The sequence below is a fragment of the Lichenostomus cassidix genome, chromosome 9, assembly GCF_008360975.1.
Source record: "Lichenostomus cassidix isolate B80296 chromosome 9, HeHo_3.0, whole genome shotgun sequence".
NCBI classification, from domain to species: domain Eukaryota; kingdom Metazoa; phylum Chordata; class Aves; order Passeriformes; family Meliphagidae; genus Lichenostomus; species Lichenostomus cassidix.
This window is the reverse complement of record NC_139490.1, coordinates 18,244,516-18,259,012: the sequence shown is the minus strand read 5'-3', so window position 1 is coordinate 18,259,012 and position 14,497 is coordinate 18,244,516. Positions and strand designations below refer to the sequence as shown.

The 14,497-nt window shown below is 41.2% G+C and overlaps 1 protein-coding gene across 3 annotated transcripts in view; it reads right to left on the bottom strand.

Annotated features, from left to right (window-relative positions):
- Positions 1–11,840, bottom strand: part of SPSB4 (splA/ryanodine receptor domain and SOCS box containing 4) — a 152,864-nt gene extending 141,024 nt beyond the window's left edge. For 2 of the 3 annotated variants that reach the window (XM_085069678.1, XM_085069681.1), the window contains exons 1-2: positions 11,695–11,838; positions 9,373–9,448 (exon numbers count right to left, since the gene is read on the bottom strand). The gene's annotated coding sequence lies outside the window, so the exon portion shown is untranslated. Of the gene's footprint in view, positions 1–9,372; positions 9,449–11,694 lie in introns of all 3 variants that reach the window. The other variant, XM_085069682.1, reaches the window with a different exon arrangement.
- Positions 11,841–14,497: the final 2,657 nt, after the last annotated feature.

Below are 14,497 nucleotides of genomic sequence, written 5' to 3'. Positions count from 1 at the left end.
GTTTTTTCCAGCAAAGTTGAAAAATTGTGATCTATTTCATTTAAGTTTTACAATTACCTGAGGTGTGTCAGGGGAAGAGATGAGCAAAGGATTTCCAGACTCCATGGGCAATATTTTCATATTTTATGTGGTTTTTAGGCTTTTATTATCATTTGTCCATATTCCAACCTCTGTATAGCTTGACACTGGTGCACAGTTATTCCGATTTAATGAGTTCTAGAAGTTTTACTGGCATGCCAGTGTCTCCTTCCAGGTAAGTCAAAAGACAGCTTTATCAATGCAGTCCTAACAGTGATCCCCAAGGTACCACTCCTGCCTCCCAACAGTCCAATACTCCTCTTGCTACCATTACTCTTTTTTTTTCTCCTCTGGTCAAACTACTGGTAGAGTCAATGAGCAGCAACACAGCCCCATTATGAGCAAATGGCTCAAGAGAAATGCAGGCTTCCCAAAGAGCAACTCAGCATTCCTTCCATGTCTGTAGCCCTGATGTCTCCCTTTCTAGCCCAGTTCTGACCCAAGTTTCATGTTGACTTCAGAGTAAAACCATGGTAAAGAAAAGATTAATTAAATCCTTGGCACAGTAAGCAGACTAGTATATATAGTATATATAGTATAATACAGTATATAACTAGTATATATAGTATATATATAGTATATATATAGTATATATATAGTATATATAACTAGTATATATAGTATAATACAACAGAAAAGCCTTCCATTAGGGTATACAACACAAATCTGTCTCTGTGACCAAAGCCCAACAGTGTGCCAGACACAATCAATTCAGTAAATGCCATTGCAAAGGAAAGGCAGTCAGTGGTAATTTTCTGCACAAAGTATGAACAGATGCATCATGGTACTGGTCCTAAAAGAAGGGAAGTCTGATGTAAAGTGACACTGCACACATCTAGAAGGAAAACAGAAAAAAAAAAGAAAAGAGGTAATTAAATTTTTGGCCATTAGCCTAGCTAGTATTTTCTCCAGGGAAGAATTTTAAAAAAGGTGCATGAGATTACACCTGGCCTGAAATGCAAAAACATCTGCTAAACTCATAAATGATTGGATTAGTTCTGCCCCAGGAAGCCAGCCTGGTACACATACCCTCTACAGACCAGTTTAACTGAGCGCAGTAAGAAATAGAAAAAGTTGTGCTGAATTAATTCCCCATTAGAAACAAGGGGGAAAAAAAGAGAAAAACATGCTTAAATGCCAAGTACAGATCCCTTTCCCAAAATACAGCATAGCTTGCACTTGACAGCACATTTCTCTTCAAAGCACATGCTGTAAGAACAGCCCTCAGAGATCAATTCTACAGTGCAAATGCTCCATCCATTTTGTGTTTGTTTTAACCAAATTGGCTGAGAGACTACTAATCATTTTTCTAAAATTTCCTTAAGCCAGTTTGTGGAAAAAAACCCAACCCCCCAAGTCACTGAATTGTTGCTCTGAACTGGGACTGTTTCACCAGGCCTTTTATGTTTTTGCAGCCAAATTCTAAAAGATGCATTTGGGAACCAAAGAGTCCAAATGGTCAGGAGTAATTGCTGGACCTTACCTCTCTGGCTTCTTGTATCTGGAAAACTTTGCCAGCACTTGGTAGCACAGTTCCACACTGTGCCCTCTGCTACCCTGCCCTGCCTGAACACACAAAGCTGTGAGAAAAAACCCAAACTAAACCCCAAAAGGAGGCTATGCAGTCCCAGCCCCGGTGCCTCCAGACAAGCAGAGTCCACACAGCACTGAGTTATGGGATGTGATGGATCTTTCCTCTGTGTCTGCACAGCACTGCAGGCTCCCTTCACTTCCCTCCTTTGCCCTCATCGGATTTGGGAGTCAGAATGTGAAACAGAATCCAGAAATTGCCAATGCAATTTCATGATGTTCTGAAGAACACAAGACAGAGCTAACTGTGCTACTTCACTACTGTGCTGCCACTGTTTCTGGAAATTTGGTCCTTTACTGAGGCACTGAGCACATTGGGACTTATTACAGCATGCTTCAGTATAAACACAGAGCTGAGAGTGTCCGTATTTGCAGGCAGGAGGAGCAGCTCCTCCCCTGGAGATTTTGACTCCTCCTTCCTAGAGCACAGTGCTCACCATCTCTACACACCTTCAAGGATTTATTGTCCTTCATCACACTGAGCTTCATGACTGTCACACTGTCTCTCCCTTAAACTCTTTCAAAGACAGCCAAGGCTCATCTTCTCCATTACTCATTCTTCCTTTCAGGAATGTGAATATATCCCTATTTCATCCAGGAATGGAATCCCAAAAATATTCCTAGCAGTGGCATATAGAAGAGGAGATAGTCTAAAACTTCTCTGTTCAGTTTTTTTTGAACTGTTAAGTACTCTTGCAAGATTTTCCTCTTTCCCAGGTGAGTCTTTTCCCAAAGTGGGTGGAGATAACAGTGATGAGTACACTAAAGGCATTTCAACACAGGCAAATACAGTAAATTACTATTTTGCCATGCTACATTTGAAGATGAAGTAGACACAGCACTTATGGTTTGAAATGTAGTTTCTTAACCACATTTGACTCCAAACCCCTCAAGATTTAAATAATTTTTATCTGGCAAACTCTGTTAAATTCCCTGACAGAGTTAGAGCTGGATGTCACAGACCAACATTTTCCATCTAAAAAGGCTGTCCCGGTTTCCTTCTTCGGCATCTTGGTTAGGGAAGAAGTCATCTTTAATTGATGCTTCAGCTATGAATAATGTTTAAAGATAGTGACATTATTTTGAAGAGTGACATTTCCAGAAAACTGGTAATTTTCAGAAAAAGTAATAATTTAAAAATTATACATTCATCACCATAATCACCACAACTAAAGACAGCACTATAGATTTAAAACCTATGATTTCTGATCTTTGAAAATTGAGACAGGAGAAGCCATAGACTAAACAATCCATAGGTATTGACTTCTTCACCTAGATGAGCTGGGTGAAAACCACATCTTGTCATTATGTAAACAATCACTGGACTAATTCCAAGGTTATATCCTTCACAGCTGTGAACAAGCAAAGAACAATATGAAAACACACAAAACCCTCCCACAAGGCAAACCAGAATCTGATTTGCATCAACCAAGGTACAAAGGACCATGTTTTGAGGCTTGCCAATATTAATTACAAACCAATTTACAAACACCAAGTATGCTGAAAGTCATGGCAGTTATATGCTCATGAACACTGAGAATTTGCAAAGAAAATAAATCTCCAGAAAGTCCTATCACTGACAGAGTTATTTATTCTCTGTAGAGGAAGACAGTGCCACTTCTCTTACGTGGTTGGAATTAATGCAGGCAAGCAACTGTACAAAGAAAACTGCAGGTGTTTCTGCTTTTTAGAACACTTTAAGTTCCTTCCACTAACTTGTAATGTGATTTTTAGTATTTTTCAAAGAAGCCATTCATAGCCCATCCTAGAGAATAAACATTTCACTGTGAAGTCCTCCTGAACAAAGTCATAAAGGACACAGCTCACTGGAAAGCATCAGTCTTAATGCTACAGCAATAATGCTGCCTTCCAGCTCCAGGCCCACTGTGCTGCACATAAAAGGTATATCTTGTCCAACTGTCATTCCTTCTACTCCAGCACATAGGAGATACCAAACCATTTGTCTCTTTCACTGATCCTGTACCCTTTGATTAACGGACATTTATAAATCTTGAAATTTCTACCAGAGCATGTTTCTAAATAAAGTGTTTCTAAATAAAGTTCTACTTGAGAATAAAGAAGTACTTCAGATATTTTCTGGAGTGTGACTTCAAGTTGTCAATCAGTTTCTAGTTCATCTGAGGTAAACAATCTATTAGAAAGACATTGGATTTTTGTCTTGCCAACATTTAAATCTGCACATTGAGGCTTTTCATGTTTCTGCAAATATTTGGTGTCTGCCAGCTAAACCTACAACAGGCACCCTTACAGTTTCATGACTGAATTTGTGGGGAGAGGATTCAGAGAACAAAATCCACTTTGTTTCTGTTACAAGCAGGAGCCATTTTCCCCTTACCTTTGATCACACCTGAGCCAGTTACAGTGCTTTTTGCTAGAGAAAATCAACTGCTTTGTGGACTGACAGGTTTCCAAACAGAAACCCCAAATTATAGCTAAAAAAATCTCAGAGCTACCCTAAAGGAGCAGTTTCTTTCCTTGTGACTCATCACAGCAGGCACAATGCAGGAACTCCTCTGAACTCCAGAGAAAGTTTTCCTTTCAAGGAAGCAACCATAGATCATGCCACCCTGACCTGACAATGGCTGAAAATTGCTGTGTTTCTGATAACCCCAGAGGATGAAGGAAAAACCACTCACTGGTTTCCACAGCCAGTCACTGAATTCCCTTCCAAAAAAACCTTCAAAAGCAGAAGTTAGCCTGGTTTTGAGGAATTGCCTCAATTTCAGCAGATATGATTTTGTTGCCAAAATTGTCTGAAAGTGTAAATCATGGGTCCAGTCCAATACTCACCGAGGTCACCAGGAAAAGGTTCTATTGATTGCAAGGGGGCTGAAATAAAGCCTACATATCATAGTGCAGCTCTACAACAGAAAAAATTATTTCTGGATAAGTGCTGTTTGGACCTGGAAATAATTGCAGATACAATTCCAAGACCACAATGTCAGAGGAAAATTGAGTAACTTATAAAAGTCAGGATCAATAGCTGTCAACCCCCTAGGCTGGCAGTGCTTTATTACTGTTGTGAAAAAACCTGATTTTGGATTGGTCACACGATTATTTAAAATATATTGCTGCTTACCCTCTGTTTTTATGTCCACCTATAAGTAACTTCAACAAAAGGAGAAAAGAGAGGGTGGGTATTTGATACCTTAATGATGTTTGTAGTGGTGCCTTGGATGCACCTATTTTACTGACATAAAACAAATTATTGCACTTCCAAGTAGTGTCTTACAAATACAGTCAAGAACTTCAGCTAACACCTACAGGCAGCTCATTATCTTTACCTGCTTGCTGTGAAACAAAGGCATCTTGAGTCCCTTCACAAATGGAAGTGACAGTTTAGAAGTAATAAAAATTCACATTTTAGTTTAAAAAGTCTTGAAAAGTCCTTACTTGAAGGAACTTGATTTTCAGAGGTCTTTTAAGGTGTTTTTGGAAGTGTTTCAAATTAACACAGATCATCACAGTTGCAATTACTGCCTCTTCACTTTTCCTCCTGGTTCAAAAGAATACCCTGAACAAGGACTTGGCTTGTGAGATCAATACTACAAGATTTGAACAGAAGAATTTCTAAATATATTCATTTGCAAATTAGCTGTGCTGCAACTTCCTTTAGAGTGGCAAAATAAATGCATTCCTCCCTAGTGCATTTTTATTGCAGCATAGTTGGTTGACAATCTAGCCTATACAAGAGGGAAAAAATGGCATCTCTAAACAACCACACAAGGTACAACAAAGAATTTCAGCATCTGAAGTGACACAATATTTCAGTCTAACACACACTGAGCAAAATTTCAAAGAAGTGGGGATAAGACAACTTTGATACAGATCAAGCTCTTCTCTAAAACCTTGTGGGTTTGTGCAGCAGTAAGAAGTCAGGAACTCCATTATGAGCAGGTTTTAACACTTCCCTCTACACTACCCCACCACCAAGAGCATTTCCTTTGGCACTGACAACCTGAAACTGAGCTGACAAGCACAGGAAAGAAGTCAGGTAAGACTAATGGCCCTGTTGACCAGAAGTCTAAAGTAGTAGTGCACCAGAAGTTGGGCAATCTTTCCAGAAAGAGAAAATTAAGGATAAGTAATTATTTTTGAAGCAGGACAACCAATCTTATTAAAAATCATTTTAAGGAGTGGTAACAAGAAAAAGAGTCAAAACCAGGACAGGATGCTGAGTATATTCAGAGCATTTGAAGTAGCAAATGTTTCTCATGGTGGAAATATTTGTAAAAGGGATGAAACAGTAATGTACTTTTCCAATTCTCAACCTAGTCACCAGCAGAGACCCCATAGAATGCTGGCAGGACACCCTCATCTTTAGGAATCAACATTTCAGTCAAAACCACACATCGTCTATCCCAAAATATTATCCCTTCTGATTATGTCAAATAATTACATTCCAGTGTTAATCAGCATACATCAAGCTGCAATTCTGTAACAAAATTATTTATTCCTCTCCACAAACTATATCCTGTCTGTAGAACAACTATGAATATTTCATGATGTACAGTTTTGAGAAGTGAATGTTTTATTTTCATTAACTTGGGCTTTATTCTGCTTTCCAAAAGTCTTTCAAGTCTGAGCACTTCTGAGATATTTCTAGAATAAATGCCCTGCAATCATCTGAATGCACCAGGAGGTAATTCGTTTGACCCCCAAAACCTCCATATATATTGATCTGTGAACATTAACTCATAATTCTTACATCTCTTGCACTTAACAGCCAAGATTTTAGTAGCTTTATTCACACAGAATAATAACTTTGTTCACTCTGTGTCTACACACCAAACACATCTGTATGTAAAAAGAAGATATAAAGGGGGGTATTTTCATGTCTAATTAAATATCCATACAAAATACACTTCAGTAGCAAAGTAAAGCATGAAAGAATTCAATAAACTACAGGCTGGAAATTGCACATGCAGTCCACTGACAACAGAATGAGCTGTGGGGGAAATTCCATTTGCTCACATTGTCCTAAGTAGCCAGAATGCTGTTGAGAAAAAGCATCTGATAATTCCCAAAGCACCTGATAATTCCCAAAGAGTTTCTTTTCTTACATTTGTCATCAAAGCAGAAAATTGCATCCAGCAATTTCTTCTTAAAAAAACAACTTGAAACACCCATTTGCATGAGAAGTCAGATGAAACAGGACTCTGGTAATTCTCTGTGATGAGAGTGCACACAGCTCATTTTCTTCTGCAAGAATCATCTCTGCTGTCAGTGGAACAAATAACAGTGTTAAACCTGTTTCAGCTGTCCAGGTGAGATATGGCAAAGGAAGAAGAAACCATGAAATTACGCAGGAAGAGCCAATAATATGTTGTTTAACCTTATAGGCAGAAGTAAGCATCATGCAAGCTGTAATTGAATTAATGTAGCATTTTGGATAAACCCAATTTGTGCAGGATTTGCTGTCACAGGAACCTCTGTCCCACAGTGCTAAACCCAGCCTTCCTGGATGTTGATCAGGCTCCCTGTGTGAACAGACAACAGCCCACCCCTCATCCCATTGACTTTCACTCCAGTTCCCATAGCCCCAGGAAAACATACAGATATGCATATATCAAAAATGCTATAACAGTTTTCAAAGGAAGGCAAAACTTATCGATGTTATTTATGCAAAACAGAAGAAATAGGCACTGACTAAGGCAGGCTGGCTAGGCAGCAGCAAGGCTTGTTAGCAGGATTGACATAGGATTGCCTTCACTCTTCATTCTCCTAGGAGAAGCAGTGGTGTGCAAAGAAACAACCTAGGACTTATCAACCACCTTTTAAAAATGCACCCCCTACTTATCAGGAAGCATTCAACTATTTCTGAACTGGATATTATTCTCAGCCAACAAAATAAGAATGAATGGTATTGGTTAAGCACTGCTCTACCTCCCCCTCAGATTTCAGGGTATCACCTTTCCTTCTGCAGGGCCTTGATTCCTTGAGAATGCTTTACAGCCTCCTGGATATCCAAGGATCATCATTTTAACATCTAATTATCCTTGTGAGCAGGCACTGTAAGCATCAGCAAACTTCAACAGAGCTTCCAAAGCACACTACGCAACACAGCACAGTCCGTTTATATGAAGGTTAATTGGTCTTTCAGGAACATATCCTATTTGCTAAAACAACATACAACTCTGGTGCAATGAAGTGATTTTGTTCCTTTGTCTCAAAGCTGAAAGACTTAAAAAGCTGGTTTCTTTCTAGGGCAGAAGGGAAGCATCTAGGGCATATTTGGCTGTAAGTTTCACACTTACGTTGTTCAACAGATGTTTAAAATGGATTTGCAGACTATAAAGCTGATTATTCACCAGCACCCTGTGACCAGTCCATGTCTCAGCAGAGTTTTAAAGGGCAGTTTTATAAATAGACAATAGGAGATTCTTAACAAGAAATTGCACTTTTGGGTTTAAGAGGCCCATAATTGAGTAGGCCAAAAAACCATTCAACTAACACTACACAACTACTGGGAATGCACCAGGTCTCCAGAAAAATTTAGGAAACCTCTGCTGTAATCTTTGTTTTGTGCTGCAGCAAAACCACATTTAACTGTTATCACAGACACAGTCAGGTCTGTACACATTTTATCAGAGCCTGCCTCTCATATAATGGATCTGATATAGAAATTCTCATCAGAATCCACTTAAAAGAAAATCTGGAGTAACTTTACTGGAAGCACATACTTCATATGGGTACTACAACAAACAAAAAAGACATGAGAACCATGTATTTTACTGTGCCCAGTAAAATATTCAAAATCAGGGCCTTGAATACAAGCAATATTTATCTGAGGAAGAAAAACCAACCTATATAATTGGAATGCTTGCACTGAGAGCTGAGTTATATTGCCCATGTTCCATGTAAAATCAATTGTCCTTCACACTTACTACTGCCAATGGAATACTGTCTTAGGGGCTGCTTAACATGTGGTCAACGTGTTGGTGTGGAGATGGAAACTTTTGGAGAAGTTACCAGAAGCGTTTTTTAACAAGGATCAGTCTTTTCAACGTCAGATTTGTCTAGACTGACAAACTTGCAACACTTCTGATTAGGCAAAACCACTTTCCAGTGAGCTTGTTAAATCCCAATGTAGTTGCTCTCATTTAGAATAAAAGTAGTTTGTGCTTTTAAAATTAACACAAACTAAAGGGATGTAGCTTTAATTTACACTAATTAAGAGCAAATTTAAGGTAATTTGGATAAATCATCTAAAATCCCTGGATGGATGCATCCCATTCAGAAATGACCCCTCCCAGAAGCAAGTTCTGAATTACTGGGGATCTCTCACTCCAGCATCTGGAACAGGCACTCAGAGGTGCTTGTAAAGTTTGTCTGTGGAGATTAAGAAAATGTGTCAGCCTAAAATCAGGCATTAAGTGTCTCAAATGCTGAAGAAATTCCAAAGATAAATGGATGTAGCACTCATATTTTAAAAGTGGATAACTCCTGAATGTTCAAAGTCAGAATAAAATATTTAATTCTGCTGGAAAGCTGAAATACTTTGCTTTACACTGCTTTAATGTATGACTTTAATTTATTTTACCAGTAGTTGGTAAACTCATACAATAAACCAAGCCTACATAATAAACCTGAATTTATAAGCCAAAGCAAAGGACATGAGCACAAGGAAAAGCAAAATGGCAACAGAAAAAGGAGAGCTTTTATGTCCTGATGACAACTAACCTGACACTTTGAGCAGGCAGTTCTAATTCTTCTAGGACTGGTTAACATTCAGAAAATATCAGTCCCAGGCTTGCATCTGCAAAATAAATTAGTGTTGGTTTAGCAAATTCACTACTTAGCCTTATGAAATTAAGGCAGCAAGAAAGTAGAACTTACAGCCTCACACGCTTAAGAGAGCTAGAAACCAGCATTGCAAAACAGTAGCATCCAGTTTTTTTTAAAACCTATTGCATAGCTACAAAATTGGCCATGTGAAAATGCTCAAAAATAACAGTGCAGCAACAGAATTCCTGCCTGTTTCTCCACTGCTTTTTCCTCCTCAGTACACAGTCATTGCATTATCATGAATATGGGTTATAATCAATAAGAACATCCTTGTGGAGCACACAGTAAGCCCAGCTCTCTCCTCTTCAGATCGGGTCCTGCTGTCACTATAAAGACCAGTGAAACTCACTTTTCATTCGATAAATGCAGAATCAAAACAAAAATGTCACCCAAAAACTGAGCTCTTCTACAAATTCTTCTGTGACAGCATTTAACTTCTAAAGCTTTCCAGAATTAAATAAGGATTAAATGCCACTAACGTCAGATGCAGATGTGAGTGTAAGTCTGAGTAAGTCTTCTGTGACAACAGCTTCTTTGTCCCAATGGTACAGAGACATCTAAACCATTAAAGCATTATTAATGAAGAGCCTAATTGTGATTGATTTAAAGAGGTACTTACTTAAATACACAATTTTTTCATTTACTGCCACAGAATAGGAAGACGTATATAGGTTTTAATACACTCATGGTGACATCTCTCCACACAGAAAGCAGTGACACCCCTGGTGCCACCATTAGCCACTCATTGTGAGGAGCACACAAACCCCTACCCACAGAAAGGCAAAAATCCAAAGGACTTCTTTCTTTGCTCAACAAAACCTGTTAGACAGTTCAACAGTCACCTAGGCTCTCAGGCCAGTTAATGCAAGACCAGGAACTCCACCTGGAGCTCTCTGCTTCTTCCAAATCCCCTACAATGTCATAGGTATGGAATTGTGACAAAAGGAAAATTAAAACCAGGATTGCTCAATAAGATGCATCTGCAATACAGTAGAAACAAATGTTTCCTTTTATCCTGAACAGTCTTATTAAAGCCCTTTGGGTTCTGTGTCTCCAGAAACAACGCAAAAGTACAAGTTTAAGATATTTTGACTTCATTGCCCAGCGCTCTACACCAGCTGAGATGACAGAGTGAAGAAAACTACGAATGGAATTGTACATCTCTTCGTTGTGCTGAAGGAAGCGCCAAGCTGTGCGGTGTGACACTAGCAGCGCGTGTAACGCTGAGGGAGAAATGGAGCGGCGAGAAAAGCACTTCGCCACGAGCTCGAGCGAGTGTTAAAACACCATCCCGGGGAGACGCTGCCGCTGCCAGCCCTTTGAAAGGAGCTCACCCGTGACACCGCGGGGCAAAGCCGCACAGCCTCCTCATTAGCGGTGCTGGAATAACGCAGCGAGCGCTCATCGCTCCGCGCAGCAATCCCTGCTCCTGGGATGCTGCTGCTGCCACAGCGCTCCAGCCGCAGCGCCTGCAGCCCCGCTGCCACCGGGACAGCACCCCGGGACAGCACACCGGGACATCACACCGGGACAGCACACCGGGACAGCACACCGGGACATCACACCGGGACAGCATCCCGGGACAGCACCCCGGGACAGCACACCCTGACCTCCCCGCGCTTCGGCTATGGCACATTGCCTCACACAACAGGTGAAACATAGCCGGCGCCAGCAGCAAGGCGAAACAAGAAGAAAATACGTCAGACAACGTCGATAAAGTGCAGTTTAAACAAAGGTGGTTAAATAGGCAGCATCGAGTGCCTCCGCCCCAGATTTCGGAGGCACTCAGCACACAGCTGGCAAGAAGGTTTCGGAATGGGAGCGTTCGAGGCGCTGGGAGGATGGAGGGAGGAGCCGGGCAGGGAGGAGCCGGCTGGGGCCGCGCCGGGGACAGCGGTGGTGCCTGAGGGACACTGAGGGGCTGCGGGTGCCCTTCCCCGGCAGCGGGCACTGCCGAGCGGGCGGGTCGGGCTGTGCTGTGCTCCCCTCACACCCTGAGCACCGCGGGTTGGGCTGTGCTGTGCTCCCCTCCCCTCACACCTTGGGCACTGCCGGGCTGTGCTGTGCTGTGCTCTGCTCCCCTCACACCTTGGGCACCGAGAGTCTGGCTGTGCTGTATCCCCCTCACACCCTGGGCACCCCACGCAGCCCCGGCCGCCTCCCCTCACTGCCCGCCCCGCGGCCCCCCGCCTGCCCCAGCCCGCGGGAGGCACTCACCGGCGGCGGGCAGCGCCGGGCCGGCTCCCCGCACCCCTCGGGGCTCGGGGGTCCGGCCCAGGGTCCCGGGTGTGCCCGTGCTGAGAGGCCCGCCGGTGCCAGGCGTTGCTGAGGGAGCCCGGCCCGCGGAGCGAACGGCCCCGCGCCCGCTCAACCCCCGGCGCGGCGGCCACAGCCCGGGCCGAGGAGCACCGCTGCTGCTCCGCCGTTGGGCTCAGCGCTCCCGAGCCGGCACGGCTTCGGCCAAACGAGCCTTCTGCGCTCGGCTGTGCTTGCTGAAGGTTCACTTCTCACAGAAAATAGCGTTAAGGTAACATTTAGAGCTCCTACAAACATCAGTGAAATATGCATAGCTTTCAGGTGTGGACCGTGGAGAGTTTTACTGAACAGTTTGCTGTAGATCACCGTGGAAAGGCAGCTGTCTCACACACGGAAACAGAAGGGCCAGAGGTACTGGAGCATGTATCTGGGAGTATGGGATGGTTTGGCATCTGGTAGGAAGTTTCTAAGCTTGTAAATGCGAGTTGTGAACATCTGTCTGCTTTGTAACTTGCCCTCTCAGGTGTAAGAAAAAATCAAGTAATACACAAATCAAAGTTACCAGCGATCACACAGGAAATGCGATACATGCTGAGGGGAAGTATAGGCAGGTTATGTAATTTTTATACACTTACATTAAGAACCTGCATAAATTAGTCCTGATTCTTTAATAGACACTCAGAGCTTGTGTTCTAAACAATTTACAAAATGTTCTGTTTTCACAAGCACAAGGAATCTCTACATCTGCTGAGACCTGTGTGTGCTTCAGCAGCACACCCATGCAGTGTGGGGCTACATCCTCCTGTCCCCAGCATTCCTGCTGAGCCAGGGAAGGAAGGCCTGGCACAGGATAACTCATCACACACCTGCTTTACCTGCGGGCCCAAACCAGACACCTGTCCCACCTGGGATGGACAGCTTTTCCTTATTAATGCTTGTCCAGCCTAGAGATTCATCCTAAGACTTAATTCATAGACACAACCTAGAGCATCTCCCTGCTGAAAAGAAAATACCAGATGATGACCTTAGAAAGGACAACAGAGAATAGAAATGAAACCAGCAAAATGAAACCAGCAATCACAAACCTTCCCAGTGCCATCAAGTATGCCAGTTTATTTTCATAGTTGTTCTAACTTGCAGTGAGCTCATGCATTTGTCAGAGCAAATTAACTTTCTTTGTTCTTCAACACAGACTTGTAGAACAGTGATAGGCACAGGAGGCTTATCTATAAGTCTTGTTACTGCTGGGGCTTTTTGCCTGATATTTAATAATAATTATAACACTAGTCATTGACAAAAATCAGATTAAAAACTATCTAGAGCAATCATGTATACTTGCATTAGGAAACAGAAGCCTTCAAATGTCACCAATGAATAATCTGAAGGAATAAATGCATGCATCATTTTGTCTATTATTCAAAGAATAATTAGGCATAAAAGAATAAACTAACATAAGAGTAAGCATCAAAAATAGTTAGCACATAAGTTAAAAAGGCACTCTGTGATTAATAACATCATTGATATTCTTTGTAAGAAAAATTATTTTTGAACCCAAAGTGAGATCTATGTTTTCTGCGTAGAAAACATTCATGTGGCTCTTCATTAACCTAAGCTCAGCAGAGATAAGACAGATATGGGGGATGGGAGGGAAGAGTAACGAAATCTTGCAAAACCAATTTGTTGCACTGAAAATGAATAGAAATAATAGCCTTGCAGTGACAGTCATAATTTTGTTCAGATAGAGAGTAATAACCTGTTTAATTTCCTAATTCTAGAAAATGCTCATGTCACTGTAGTTTCTGTACATAATAAAAATAAATACAATTATGGGTTTAGCACAATATTCCATTGCCACGTTAAAGACGCAATAAGGAGTTTTTCTGGAACCTGAGCAAAAGTTTGTTAGCAACAAACTTCAAAGTACTAATAAGCCTCACAAATCCTGCCACTGCTTGTTACTGATCTGGCATAATAAATCTATTCCATTCCTCACTTCATGAATAAAAAAGGTGTCAGAAGCCCAGACCATTCCTGGGAAAATGTGCCTTTTGTCCAAGTTATTGAAAGCTGTAAATAGGCTCCTGAAGTCATCTTTGGTGGTGTTACTGATACATTAGTTTTGATTTATATTTACATGATCATCCCTAAAGATCAAGTTTAGGCATGAGTAATGTAGAGATAAAACCTTGGAACCTGTTTCCAGTCAAAATGATATTATTGCAAGTGACTTTGCAATGTTCTAATATAATATATGATTTCTAGGAAAGCTACACATTTGTTTTCCAACGCTAGAAGCTACTACCTGCAATGTTTCTTTAAAGCATTTTAACAAAATTAGAGCTATGGCAAGAAAATAAGAGAAAAGCCTTCTAGAAAATTCTGGTTATTTACATATCTCTGACAGTTTAAGTTTGTGCACATTTTAACTGAGGAAGGAAATAATTCACATTCCTCCAGTTTTCATCTGTGCTTTCCAACATGGTCACATGTATTCACAATCAGTAAATCCCACTGGAGAAAAGCTACATGCAATTTATCACAGTAACATTGTCTTATGCATATGACTTAAACATACATTTGTTTTACATATTTATTCTACTGCCATCTATTTCATTACAACTGTTAAGAGCCAAACAGGCAGAGCTGTTTTTTGTTAAAGGTTTACAAATATTTCTATTATACTGTTTTTTCAATTAAGTATGTTATGAAACTTCTAGAAGACAGGGCCAGTTGTAAATCCTTCAGGGACTTAGGCACCTAGAGA